Below are 13,768 nucleotides of genomic sequence, written 5' to 3'. Positions count from 1 at the left end.
CTAGTTCAGCCCCTTCGAGGAAGGTAAGGCCTACGTCTAGTTGTGATGGGATTATTGGGGTCTCGCTAACCAGGGAGCTAAACAAGCTATGCCTGGCTATCGAGTTGTGTTTCTTGTCCCTGAACCGCCGCCGGGTCGTCCCCTTATATACACGGGTTGACGCCCGGCCGGTCTACAAAGTCCCAAGGCCGACTCATACAAGTGTTCGGCTCGGTCTTTCCTTTCCTTATCTTACAACACAAGTTACATGACTATGGCGGTTTACCACTATGGGCCCTAATCCGCCCTTGGGCTCCGGGCCTCTGAGTTTCATAGTAAAGCGCCATCTTCTGAGTCTTCGTGGGCTTCAATATAGTTGAGGGTGAACCGGCCCCTCCTGGGCAGTTTACACTCAGTAGTTATATCCCCAACATTAGGCCCCAGATTGATTTGAACTTGTTCATGTCAATCTTCAACACTTAGAAAAATCCTGTAAACATCTTCCTTCATTTCTCATAAACCGCCATGATGTCTTCCCTTTATAAATCTTGTTAAACCGCCGTGAAGTCATCTCCTGGACACAGCAATGGATCATCATGACGTCATCTCTGTAAAAAAATGAATAAAAAGATTCCCTTCATTTAATATCATCCCGGAAATCGAGGCGACAGCTGCGCCACTTGCCACTTTGGGCTCCTCGATTCTCGCGCCTGTCATTTATCCTATGCCTTATTATAAATAAGCCCCGGGGCCCTTTCTTTTCTTCCCCTTCCGTACTTCTTCTTCCTCGCGATGCCCCAGCTCTGAAGCTCCGCCGCCGCCCTCGACCTTCGAACATTGCGTCAACAAAGGCCGCTGCATCAACCTGGTTGTACCAGAGATCTTCGGTGTTCCTCCACTATCCTGCGCATCCGGTAAGCTTCTCCCTCGCGATCCTAGATCTGTATTTTAGGGCTCCTATTTTCATCTGCGTTCATGGGTGTTCGTCCTAGTTTCTTCGTATTCACTTCTGCCATAGCTTCTTTGATTCAACTATAGCATAAATCTCGTGCGGTAGTTGCTCCGCATCCAGTTTAGCACTTAGTAGATCTTCCTTCTTGTACAGAATCCCTTGATAGAACGCACAAACTTCTCTGCTCTGTTTAAAGCCTTTATAGATCACAGAAAATTTTTCTTACTGAAGCTTTGGTAGATCCAAATTAATTCCGTCGATGTGTGAAACCTGTTTCTGTCAACACTTAGCAGATTTTTCAGCTCTGTCCCTTCCGCCTAAGGGCAGTTTAACTTTTGATAGTCAATCCGCCATACACCATTAGTCCTCACTTAAATCGGCAACTGAAATTGAATGGCAATCTGCCGGTTTAACAGTGATTAATATGCGTAAACCATTAATTGTAAACCGGCCTTTACTTTTCCTTTCACAGTTTTTCTTCCGAAATGGCCAAACAATTCTCTGCCTGCAATTGGGTTCCGTCCAAGATCACTGAGACACAAATCAATGGATATGTCACCACTGGCGCTTTAGCCTCCAAAAGGGTCCTTCATTGGCGTGTTCCGGATTCTGAATGCCCTCCTGAACCTCAAGAGGGAGAAGTGATTGTATTTATGCAACACTTAGACCGGGGATTCAGTCCACCCGGATCAAAAAATTTCCAGGATGTCCTCGCAAGCTTCCAACTCCATCCACAAGATATTGGACCGAACGCCGTGTCCAATATATGCAATTTTCAAGTATTCTGCGAAGTCTACCTTCAGGAAGAACCATCTATGGAGTTGTTCCGGGATTTTTTCCATTTGAACCGCCGTACGGAGTTCTCTGATGGTCCCAACATAGAACTTGGTGGCGTTTCAATTCAAAAAAGGAAAGAAGTTGATTTCCCTCATGCAAAACACCATAGTCATCCTAAAGATTGGAACCAAACTTGGTTTTATTGCCGAAACACTGCCCCTGCCGGAGAAAATCCTTTGCCGGGTTACTGCCCTCAACGGCTTAACAACAGTCATACATTACCTTCACGCTTGTCCGCCGCGGAACAAAAAAACTTTGCACCTCAAATCGCCAAGCTCCGGGCTCTCATGGCCAACGGTTTGACTGGCATTGACCTTGTCCGCTGCTGGGTATCTTGGGGTATTTTGCCTTTAAGTCGCCGCCCCGGATTGATGCATGAATATACTGGCAACGTCAAAGACCCTCAACGCTATCATGAAGTAGTAATGACAGACCTTGAAGTTACTGAATCTACGAAGAAGATGCTCGATGAAACAATCTCTGCATGCAGTCAAACCGGGTTGGCACCTTTTTGCGTCTCCAATCCTCCACCATCGGTAAAGTTTATCTTAATATTTACTGATTCGCCTCCGCTTTAACTATGTGCTAACATCTCTTTGCCTTAATGCCACAGGCCAACAGCTCCTTCTGGAAACGGACTAAACCGGCCAGGGCTCCTCATGCAAAGACTAAGGCCACCAAGAAAATTTCCAAGAAGAAAACCGCCGAGTCTTCTGATCCGCCAGAAGATGAGGAATCAGACGCAGAGGTAGAGCTTGACTTACTTGGTTCCTTATTCATACATCTTATTGACAATGATTGTTCCCAGGAGGACGCTGAGGCCAGCCATGCAGACAATGCTGAGGTAATCACTCTTTCTTCCGATTCAAATCTTGTGCCGGTTCAAAGAGTTCGCCGCACAGTTCAGAAAGTAAGACAATCTCACCCCCTTGCTCATTTGGATCCAAAATTTTCTTTGAAGACACATCAAGCTGCAGAATGTTGCACAACCCGGCACAGTGGTCAGCAAATCACCTCGTCCGGTTTACCAGATACACCAACCCAGAAACGTCGTCCAGAGGTGACTTGTTCTCCCGAAAAACTTTATCCTTTGAAGGGTTTCTTCCGATGCCCACTCAATCCGTCTGATCCGAATTATCAGGCATCTTCCAACTCGTCTGGCGGTTCATCAACCACTCAGTTGCCTCCCCTCAAGCCCGTCGCTGGGTAAGTACACTTTCTCAAGTTGTTTCTTCATGCATAGGTTTATCATATTCTAACTTTGGATGTTGTAGCGCCAAGGCCCGATTGAGTAAAAAATCCAAGACCAGCGGCCATACTGACGATGTTGATCCGGAGAAGACCCCAGAAAATGAGGGCGAAAATCCTGAGATTGCCACAGACCACTCCGCTCCGCAAAATCCAGGCGCTGATGCTAATCCTCCAGAAGCTGAACCGGAGATACAGGTTGATACATCAACTCCTGATGCCACCCCTCCAAGTCCAACTGTTGATCCGCCAAGCCCTGTTACCAAACCGCCGAGCCCTGCTGCCAAAGCGCCAAGCCCTACTAAGGAGAATGTCAATCCATCAAGCCCCGCCAAGGATGATGACGTTGTTATTATTGGCACGGCATATACCACCCCAGGCAACCCAGTTGCTTTATCCAAGCATTCCGCCAAGGATGAATTTGCGTTTATGAACAAGGGGAAAAACCAAAACCGACTTGTCAGACTATGTTGATTTATCTGCTCAAGACCTTCATTCTGGCTTCTTAAACTGTCTCTTCACCAGCCGAGACTATGAGGCCGGTTTGGTAAATTTGATGAAGGAGCGCTATGAGGTAAACCGTTTGATCCTTTACTCTGTACCTTCATTGCATTGTAGCCCCCAAGGGCCGGTTTGCCTTTAGAAAGTCAAACCAGGACTTTGCACATTACATACTGTACTTTGTTGATTTCCCTTATGTATTTTTGATCAAACACACATTAGCCCCCAAGTGCCATGATTAAAACTTGTATTAATCCGTGGGACATTGATAATCAGTAGAAAAAAATGATCCAGATTAGCCCCCAAGTGCCAAGTGTATAACTGGTTATATGCTTGGGACTTTCAAAAAAGGTATTGACATGCTCTTCTTACTGTTGCAGAGTGAGATAAATCAACAAGTCTCTCAGATTGCCGATGTTCAAGAAAATTTGAAATCCCAACAAGCAGAAACCACCAAGGCCAGGGATGAATTGAAAACCGCCTTAACCACCATGGAACAACTCAAAGAGTGGTTCAAGTCTGAGCAGGCCAACTGGGATACCGAAAAGGCTGGATTGCTGAAGCGGGCGGAAGACGCTGAATTGGCTCATAAACCGGTGGCGGAAGAGCTTACTGGATTAAAGCGCCAGGTCAATGCCATGACTTCTGCAATATTTGGCAAGTATTGTTTGCCAAGGTTTTATGAATATTCCGTTTAAATTTTTTGCCGGTTTAACGTGAAATCCTTAAACCGTTGTAGGTAGCCATATTACTCATCTGGGCTCTGATATGCGGAGGAAGCTCGAGGCCGCCTATACGCTGATTGGACAGATGTATACCGGCGCCCAACGGGTTATCTGCGCAACTTCTTATGACAACGCGGCCCCGACACTGATCAAGGATACTCTGGCTAGGTTATCTATGATGCTAGCTCAGATAGAAGAGGTGAAGCGATCCGCCGCCAGGGCTGGCGCTTTGTTAGCACTCACCCGAGCCAAGGCATGGATAGCTGACCTTGATCCAGTCGATATTGCCAAGGGCTTTCCCAGTGAACAAGAAAATGGGCCGGTGTTTGATAACAACGCCCTCAAACATGTGACAAGGGAGATGCGTCCTCTGGCGAGTCAGTTGGCAGAAGAAGAAAACTTGACGGTTCACCGGTCCTTCTATGATGCTGACAACAAACGGGTTGAGGCTATCATTCCGGAAGTGCAAAATCTTATTCCGCCAACCCGTAAGCACACTTATGCCCCTGACGTTGATCCGACTGATCTTATAAGTGAAGAGGTTGTCTTTCAGGCCTTAACCCGGATTGACTGGACCACCGCTGACTTCCAACCACTGGATGGGGATGAGGAGGTTGAACCGACGCTAGATGACCCATCTACTTCACGTCAACATGGCGATGATGCTTGATCCGACAATCCGGTTGATATTGCACAAACTGTCCAGTTTAAGACAATTCCATATTTTGGGCCGTTTAGGCGCCTTGTAATAGGGTAGCAAAACTACTTTGATCTGCTGCCATCGTGCAGTGGGAAATACTTTATGTGATCCGTCATGAAAATTTCAATGTTGGCTCATATATCATAATATGCAATCCCTATGTCTACATAAAAGAATTGTCCTGGCGGTTTACCGCCGGACGGGTCATAATGCCCAAGACAAAGCCTGATTGATAATCAAACTTTAAGAAATATGAAATAAGTCATACCTGTGATGTGATATCATGTTAGTTGGTTTACCAACTTTGATTGTAATAAGGGTGAAGACCCAAATCTTGAATTTTTGTACAACTTCACCTTGTACTGATGGTGTATAAGAAGTCATGCCGGGTTACGATGATGATCAAAACTGGCGACAAGTAGTCAAAGCCAGGCCGGGTTAATAAACCCCGGTTTAATAATAAGGTTCGTCAACTTTTAGTTGAGATCCAAGCCGGGTTAACAAACACCGGGTTAATATGATGACTGAAAAGCCATACCAGATCAAAGATACTGGTTTAACACAAAAGTCATCAAAATAAAAATAGTGACAAGTGCAAATAAAACCGTGTAGTCGAGGCTTTTCGAGGGCTGCCAATCCCAAATTCGAGGCTTTTCATGGGCTGCCAGGCCGCTGAGTTAAACCATTTGACAAAGCCTTTTAAGATGGGCCTCCAACTAACCAATCACCATTTTAACTTTGACAAGTTCAGGGTCTCAATGAGAGTAACTGTCAAATGTTCGGAGGGTCATGCCAGGATTACCTAGATAGGAGCGGCTTACTTGATGAAGGCAGGTTAACCCGGGGTTTTAGGTAAATATACCAGGCTTCCAAGCCGTGGGTCGATACCCAGCTACAAGGTTCATTTCAAACTCCTTGGTATTTGACACAAGGAGCCCCCAAGTAACATGATGAGCTGTGCTCATTGGGTGCCTATGTTTGAGTTGTGCATAGCATCCAGACTCTCTTTGGCCCCTTGGGTGTGAAGCTCCCAAGATGTATTGTGGCATGATAGCCGGTTTAACAGGTAGTACTCCGCTTTGTCAGCTGAAGCCCCCATTTAACTCAAAGGATATTTGAGAAAAAACAGCAGAGGCCCTGCTTATAGAAAGGATGCCGGTTTATTTTATTGATCATAATATATACATTGTCGAAATATGTACATAAGAAAAGCCTATGGCTCAAGTGTAGTAAGGCCGTAGGAGAGCTATGTTCCATGGCCGCCGGGTTTCCTCCTCAGAAGTGCGTGAATTGTCTCGAACGTCAATGAGGTAGTATGATCCGTTGTGCAAATTTTTGCTGACCACAAAGGGCCCTTCCCAAGGTGGGGATAACTTGTGCATGTCGGTTTGATCCTGGATGAGCCGGAGCACCAGATCGCCTTCTTGAAAGGTCCATGTCCTGACCCGGCGGCTGTGATAACGCCACAAGTCTTGCTGATAAACCGCCGAACAGGCTAAAGCCATATCCGTTTTTCATCTAACAGGTCCAACGCCTCTTGGCGTGCTTGCTCATTGTCTGGTTCAACATAATTAGCAACCCGAGGCGAATCGTGACGAATATCACTTGGGAGGACCGCCTCTGCCCCGTACACCATGAAGAAAGGCGTGTAACCCATCGATCTATTGGGAGTGGTGTTGATGCTCCATAATACAGAAGGCAATTCCTCCACCCAACAACCCGGCGTCCGCTTTAGAGGGACCATAAGCCGGGGTTTAATACCTTCAAGATTTCTTGATTAGCTCTCTCCGCTTGACCATTGGTCTGGGGGTGCGCCACGGATGCTAAGTCAAGCCGGATGTGTTCTCTTTGACAAAAATCTTCCATCTCACCCTTAGAGAGGTTTGTGCCATTGTCCGTGATGATGTTGTGTGGAAAGCCAAAGCGGAAGATAATCTTTTTGAGAAATTGAACCGCCGTAGCCGCATCACACTTGCTAACTGGCTCCGCTTCAACCCACTTGGTGAACTTGTCAACCGCCATGAGAAGGTGGGTCTTCTTATCCTTAGAACGCTTAAAGGGTCCCACCATGTCAAGCCCCCAGGTGGCAAACGGCCAAGTGATGGGGATCATCCTTAATTCTTGAGCCGGAACATGAGCTCTGCGTGAAAACTTTTGACAAGCATCACATCTCTTTACCAGATCCTCCACATCAGCATGAGCTGTCAACCAGTAGAACCCATGACGAAAAGCTTTGGCAACCAGGGACTTTGAGCCGGCATGATGACCACAATCCCCTTCATGAATTTCTCATAGGATCTCTTGGCCTTCTTTTGGAGAAACGCAATGCTGAAACACGCCTGAAACGCTGCAGCGGTGTAACTCGCCATTGTGAATAACCATGGACTTGAATCGCCGGACTATCTGCCGAGCCAGGACTTCATCATCTGGTAACTCGCCCCGGTTCATATACGCCAGATATGGAACCGTCCAATCCAGCACAACGTGTAAAGCGGCCACCAAATGAGCCTCCGGATCAGGAACAGCCAAATCCTCCTCTGTAGGCAACTTAACAGACGGGTTATGCAAGATATCTAAAAAGGTATTGGGAGGTACCGGTTTACGCTGAGATCCAAGCCGGCTTAAAGCGTCTGCTGCTTCATTTTTGCGCGGATCGATATGCTCAACCTGATACCCTTTGAAATGACCCGCCACAATATCCACCTCACGTCTGTAAGCTGCCATGAGTGGATCCTTAGAATCCCAAGTGCCAGAAACTTGCTGAGCCACCAGATCAGAATGTCCAAAGCATCGTACCCGGCTTAAATTCATCTCCTTGGCCACTCGGAGCCCATGGAGCAGAGCCTCGTACTCACCTGCATTGTTAGTACAGGGAAACAATAAACGGAGGACATAACGAATTTTATCACCTCGAGGGGAAGTAAGGACAACTCCAGCCCCCGAGCCCTCCAATTGCCTGGATCCGTAAAGTGAATCATCCAGTATGTACTATCCAGTTTGTCCTCTGGTGCTTGTAACTCGGTCTAGTAATTGATGAAATCCACAAGTGCTTGAGATTTTATGGCTGTTCGAGGCACATACTTCTAACCATGGGGACCAAGTTCAATTGCCCATTTTGCAACCCGGACAGTTGCTTCCCTGTTCTGAATTATATCACCCAACGGAGCTGAACTGACAACCGTAATGGGATGGCCTTGAAAATATTGTTTGAGCTTCCGACTTGCCATAAAAACCCCATATACTAGCTTCTGCCAATGTGGATATCGCTGTTTTGACTCGATAAGCACCTCACTGATATAATAAACCGACCGTTGAACCGAGTACTCCTTACCAGCCTCCTTGCGCTCCACCACAATTGCCACACTGACAGCACGGGCATTAGCAGTCACATACAACAACAAGGGCTCCCTGTCAACCGGAGCAGCAAGGACCGGCGGTTCAGCCAACTGCCACTTCAAGTCTTCAAACGCCGCATTAGCCGCATCACTCCAAACAAAGGTGTCTGTTTTCTTCAACATCTGATATAGAGGGATCGCCTTCTCTCCCAAACGGCTGATAAACTGGCTTAGGGCTGCAATCCGCCCTGCTAGACGCTGAACATCGTTGATGCATGCCGGTTTAGCCAAAGATGTAATCGCTTTGATCTTCTCCGGATTAGCCTCAATGCCTTTGTTGGACACCAGAAAGCCTAGAAGCTTGCCTGCCGGAACACCAAAGACACACTTGTCCGGATTGAGCAACATCTTGTAAACCTGCAGATTTTCAAAGGTTTCCTTGAGATCATCTATCAGTGTCTCCTTCTTCCTGGATTTTACCACAATGTCATCAACATAAGCATGAACATTACGCCCAATCTGAGTATGAAGACAATTCTGCACACAGCGCTGATAAGTTGCTTGGGCACTCTTGAGCCCAAAGGGCATAGAAACATAGCAGAAGGCTCCAAAGGGAGTGATGAAGGCAGTTTTCTCCTGGTCCTTAACCGCCATTTTGATCTGATGATAGCCTGAATAAGCATCCAAAAAAATCGAACGCTCGCAACCCGCCGTCGCATCAATGATTTGATCAATACGCGGGAGAGCAAAAGGATCGGCCGGACAAGCTTTGTTCAAATCTCTGTAATCCACACACATGCGCCAAGTGTCGTTTTTCTTAAGAACGAGCACCGGATTAGCCAACCACTCAGGGTGAAACACTTCAACGATAAACCCAGCAGCCAACAGCCGGGCTACCTCTTCACCAATTGCCTTGCGTCTTTCCTCTTTAAAGCGACGAAGAAATTGCTTGACCGGTTTAAACTTGGGATCAATATTGAGAGTGTGCTCAGCAAGTTCCCTCGGTACACCTGACATGTCAGAAGGCTTCCATGCAAAAATGTCCCGGTTCTCACGGATGAACTCGATGAGCGAGCTTTCCTATTTCGGATCCAGATTTGTGATGATGCTGAACTGCTTGGACGAATCGCTAGGAATGAAGGCAACAAGTTTAGTCTCATCAGCCGGTTTGAAATGCAGGGTTGGGTCATGCTCAGTGGTAGGCTTCTTCAGAGGGGTCATGTCTGCCGGATCAACATTTTCCTTATAAAACTTTAGCTCCTCTACAGCACAAACCGACTCAGCATAGGCCGCATCACCTCCTTCGCAATCCAAAGCGATTTTACGACTTCCGTGAACCGTAATGGTCCCTTTATGACCCGACATCTTGAGCTGCAAGTAAATATAACAAGGCCTTGCCATGAACCTTGCATAAGCCGGTCTCCCAAACAGTGCGTGGTACGGGCTCTAGATCCTTACCACTTCAAAGGTCAATGTCTCAGACCGGGAATCATGTTCATCACCAAACAGAACTTCCAAAGCGATCTTACCAACAGGATATGCCGATTTACCTGGTACCACACCATGGAAAACAGTGTTGGAAGGTTTAAGACTCTTGTCTGTCAACCCCATGCGACGAAAGGTCTCATAATACAGAATGTTGATACTGCTTCCTCCATCCATGAGTACCTTGGTGAACTTATAACCTCCCACCTGAGGTGCCACCACCAAAGCTAGGTGACCCGGATTGTCAACTCGGGGCGGATGATCCTCTCTGCTCCATACAATAGGTTGCTTGGACCATCGCAGGTAACGCGGTACTGCCGGTTCAACAGCATTAACAACCCTCTTGTGAAGCTTCTGATCACGCTTGCACAAACTAGTGGTGAACACATGATACTGCCCACCATTCAACTGCTTTGGGTGACTCTGGTAACCCGACTGCTGCTGATTTCCTTGATTACTCTGCTGGTTATTACCACCTTGGTTGTTTTGGTTGCCCTGATTATTCTGAAATCCAGAATTTGAACCGCCGCCAGCATGAAAACCTGGACCTGAACCGCCTGATGGACCCTGATCGTACCGGAAAAGATCAGAGTTTTTAAACTCCTTCATAATGTGACAATCTTTCCAAGGTGTGTTGCAGGAACCTCCTTGGTCCCATGTTTTGGGCAAGACGGATTCAACAAACGCTCCAGATTCATTCCGCCACCGCGCTGGGGCGGTTTACCCTTACGATGCTGCACATTAGCATTAGCCACAAAATCTGAATCCGCTTTACGCTTACCGTTATTCCCATGACCTCCTTGGTTGTGCTGCTGTCCCTTTGTACCGTCGTTCTTCTTTCCCTTCTCCGGTTTCTCCTCATCAGAATCGGGATCCTTGGTATTATCAGAATCGGCATACTTGACCAAGGCGGCCACGAGGGTGCCCATGTCATTGCAATGGCGCTTGAGCCGTCCCAACTTCATCTTTAGTGACTTAAACCGGCAATTACGCTCCAAGGTGATGATTGCCGAGCCAGCATTAATACGGTCCGATGAATGCAAGACTTCTGAAACCCGGCACACCCAATGAGTTGTTGACTCGTTCTCCCCTTGCACACAGGCGTCGAGATCCACAATGGACATAGGCTGCTTACATGTGTCTTTGAAATTGGCTATAAACCGGGCCTTCAACTGGTCCCATGATTCGATGGAGTTAGGTGGTAAATTTTTCAACCAAGTACGGGCTGTTCCCTCCAACATCATCGTGAAGTACTTTGCACAAGCCGCTTCAGCAACGTCCATCATCTCCATTGCCATCTCATAACTTTCTATCCACGCCTCGGGTGGCTAATCAGCAGTGTAGTTCGACACCTTACGTGGGCCCTTGAAGTCCTTAGGCAATCGCACATTACAGAGAACCGAAATAAGGCATGGCACTCCCCACGAGCTGAAAGCAACTTCGACGCCTCGGTCCACTGACGCTGCCGGCTGAACCGGGGCGGGTTGGTATCGCCCCGTATGTTGTGCTGCCAAAGCGGCCTCCCTTCATGCTCTGCCATTATCCACCACATCCTGAGCGTTCGTATCACCACGCACCGGATTAGGCCCTTGAGGGACAATGCAGTGCCGCGCACTGCTAGACACCTCCGGTTCATCTATATGCCTGCTATAGCTCTTGCTCGGTCGTGGAGTTGAGTGAACCCTGTCTCGGCTATATGAGTAAGCTTGCTGCTGTGTCAAAGCTGTTTGAAGAAGATCCCTGGCCTGCCGTGTCTCAACCGCTGCCGGCGATGCACCTTCAATCGGAATAGCAGCCAACCGGGATGCTGCTTCTATCATATTGTCCAACGGGGTAGAAAAGTGACCCGGCAGCGGTGTGGTATACCGCGGCGGGTTGTCCATACGCTGAGGTGGACCCATCACCTGAGGTTGATCCGGAGCCCCGGTCCTTGGATCGGTATCCCGGTTTACTACTGGCGGGTTACTGGTTCCTGCGCCTGGCGTTGCAAAGAGATTCATTGCGTTGTAAACCGCCGACAAGCGAGACTGATGTTTCCTCCTGGATACTTGATTTAAAGTGTTCTGATCCATCAAAAGCCGATAATTCTTAGCTTGAATCCTTTGCACCTGGCCATCTAAAGCGGCTCGTTCCTCCGCCATCCTGGTTTCCTCAGCCGATATGTCCGCTTTGGCTTGCGTTATCTGATCTTTTAGACTCGCAATGTCCGCATTGTGCTGATCCTGTGTCGCTGGTGTAACTGTCGTAGTTAACAAGGCCGCCCAGGCATCCATCAAATCGGAGAGAACTTGAGCCGGCCGGCGCACGGAGCCTCCTGCCCCTACTACCGGTCCAGCCGCCGCCGCCGTAGAGTTTTGTAAAGTTGGCTGTGTTCCGGCCATGAAGATACCAACGTGGTTCGGCGTTTCAAGAAATTCTGGAATACTAGTGCCATTGGAATACCCTTCAAACACGCCATCCTAAACTTGGTACAAGGATTCGGTTTCACCAGCGGATGATTCGCCGTCGGAATAAGCGACCGTCTCATCCTCAAACACCGGTTCAGATCCGATCCCGTGGACACATCCCACGAACGCACGCTTCATGGCAGGCTGAATCCGGGCGGGACTTGCATGCTGAGCCGTTTCGACGAGGTCGGTGCAGATGTCCGGCTCAGGGCCCGGTTCGCCGATCTTGCCGATGAAGACGTGAATTCCGCCGAAGGGGACCCGGTACCCATACTCGATTGAGCCGGCCTCGGGGCCCCAGCCTGCATCGTCGATGTAGAGCTTGCCGCGACGACTCTTGGTCATCCGGCCCACCACGTATCCTTTGAGTCCTTCAAAGCTGCCCTTCAAGAACTCGAAACCATCGTGCGATAGCCCCACGGTGGGCGCCAACTGTCGTGGAAATATCACATCAGATGTCCTCGTGTAAGGACTTAGTCGTGGAGCCATCACCGCGGGTTAGCTTAAAGGGGTTAAACCGGATAAAGTACACGAGGGATTTTATACTAGTTCGGCCCCTTCGAGGAAGGTAAGGCCTACATCTAGTTGTGATGGGATTATTGGGGTCTCGCTAACCAGGGAGCTAAACAAGCTATGCCTGGCTATCGAGTTGTGTTTCTTGTCCCTGAACCGCCGCTGGGTCGTCCCCTTATATACACGGGTTGACGCCCGACCGGTCTACAGAGTCCCGAGGCCGACTCATACAAGTGTTCGGCTCGGTCTCTCCTTTCCTTATCTTACAACACAAGTTACATGACTATGGCGATTTACCACTATGGGCCCTAATCCGCCCTTGGGCACCGGGCCTCTGAGTTTCATAGTAAAGCGCCATCTTCTGAGTCTTCATGGGCTTCAATATAGTTGAGGGTGAATCGGCCCCTCCTGGGCGGTTTACACTCAGTAGTTATATCCCCAACAAAGTGTGTTGTCCAATTTAAAGGCCCATGCAACATGATCTCAAGACCTATACAGGTAACACATATTGTTTAGGAAATTTGCGACCTTTGACGTGACAGGTGGATACATCTATGAGGACCGAAGACAATATGAGATAATGGTGATACATCGAACTTAATGCATGGTGCCGGCCTAACGACCTTAATTGTGGAGACTACCATGATGTGGCAACGGCGACGCAAGATCATAGTATGAAATATAATCCTACAAGGAGGAGTTATGTAACCTTAGGGTGATCCACCTACCGAATGAGTAAATCAAATACTAAACTCACGATACAAGATAACTGGTATTACCGTCGCACATGCACATTTGATGTATACCATGATCTGAATCTCTCCGTGTCTAATCTGTCCATTCAAGAAAAACACTTCTACTTTCTATTTATTTATGTTCTTTACTTTCAAGTTACTATTGTTCTAGTTATCACAAATCTACCATATCTATCATTCTGCTTCGTTTTCTTCTTGGGACACTAACAACGTCTGCAGAATCAAAAGCAGATACTTCACATAAGAACCGTGACAACTTGTGTGTGACAGAATTGTTACTCATAAATATTC

The sequence above is a fragment of the Triticum dicoccoides genome, chromosome 2B (genome assembly GCF_002162155.2).
Source record: "Triticum dicoccoides isolate Atlit2015 ecotype Zavitan chromosome 2B, WEW_v2.0, whole genome shotgun sequence".
NCBI classification, from domain to species: domain Eukaryota; kingdom Viridiplantae; phylum Streptophyta; class Magnoliopsida; order Poales; family Poaceae; genus Triticum; species Triticum dicoccoides.
This window is presented reverse-complemented; position numbering follows the sequence as displayed.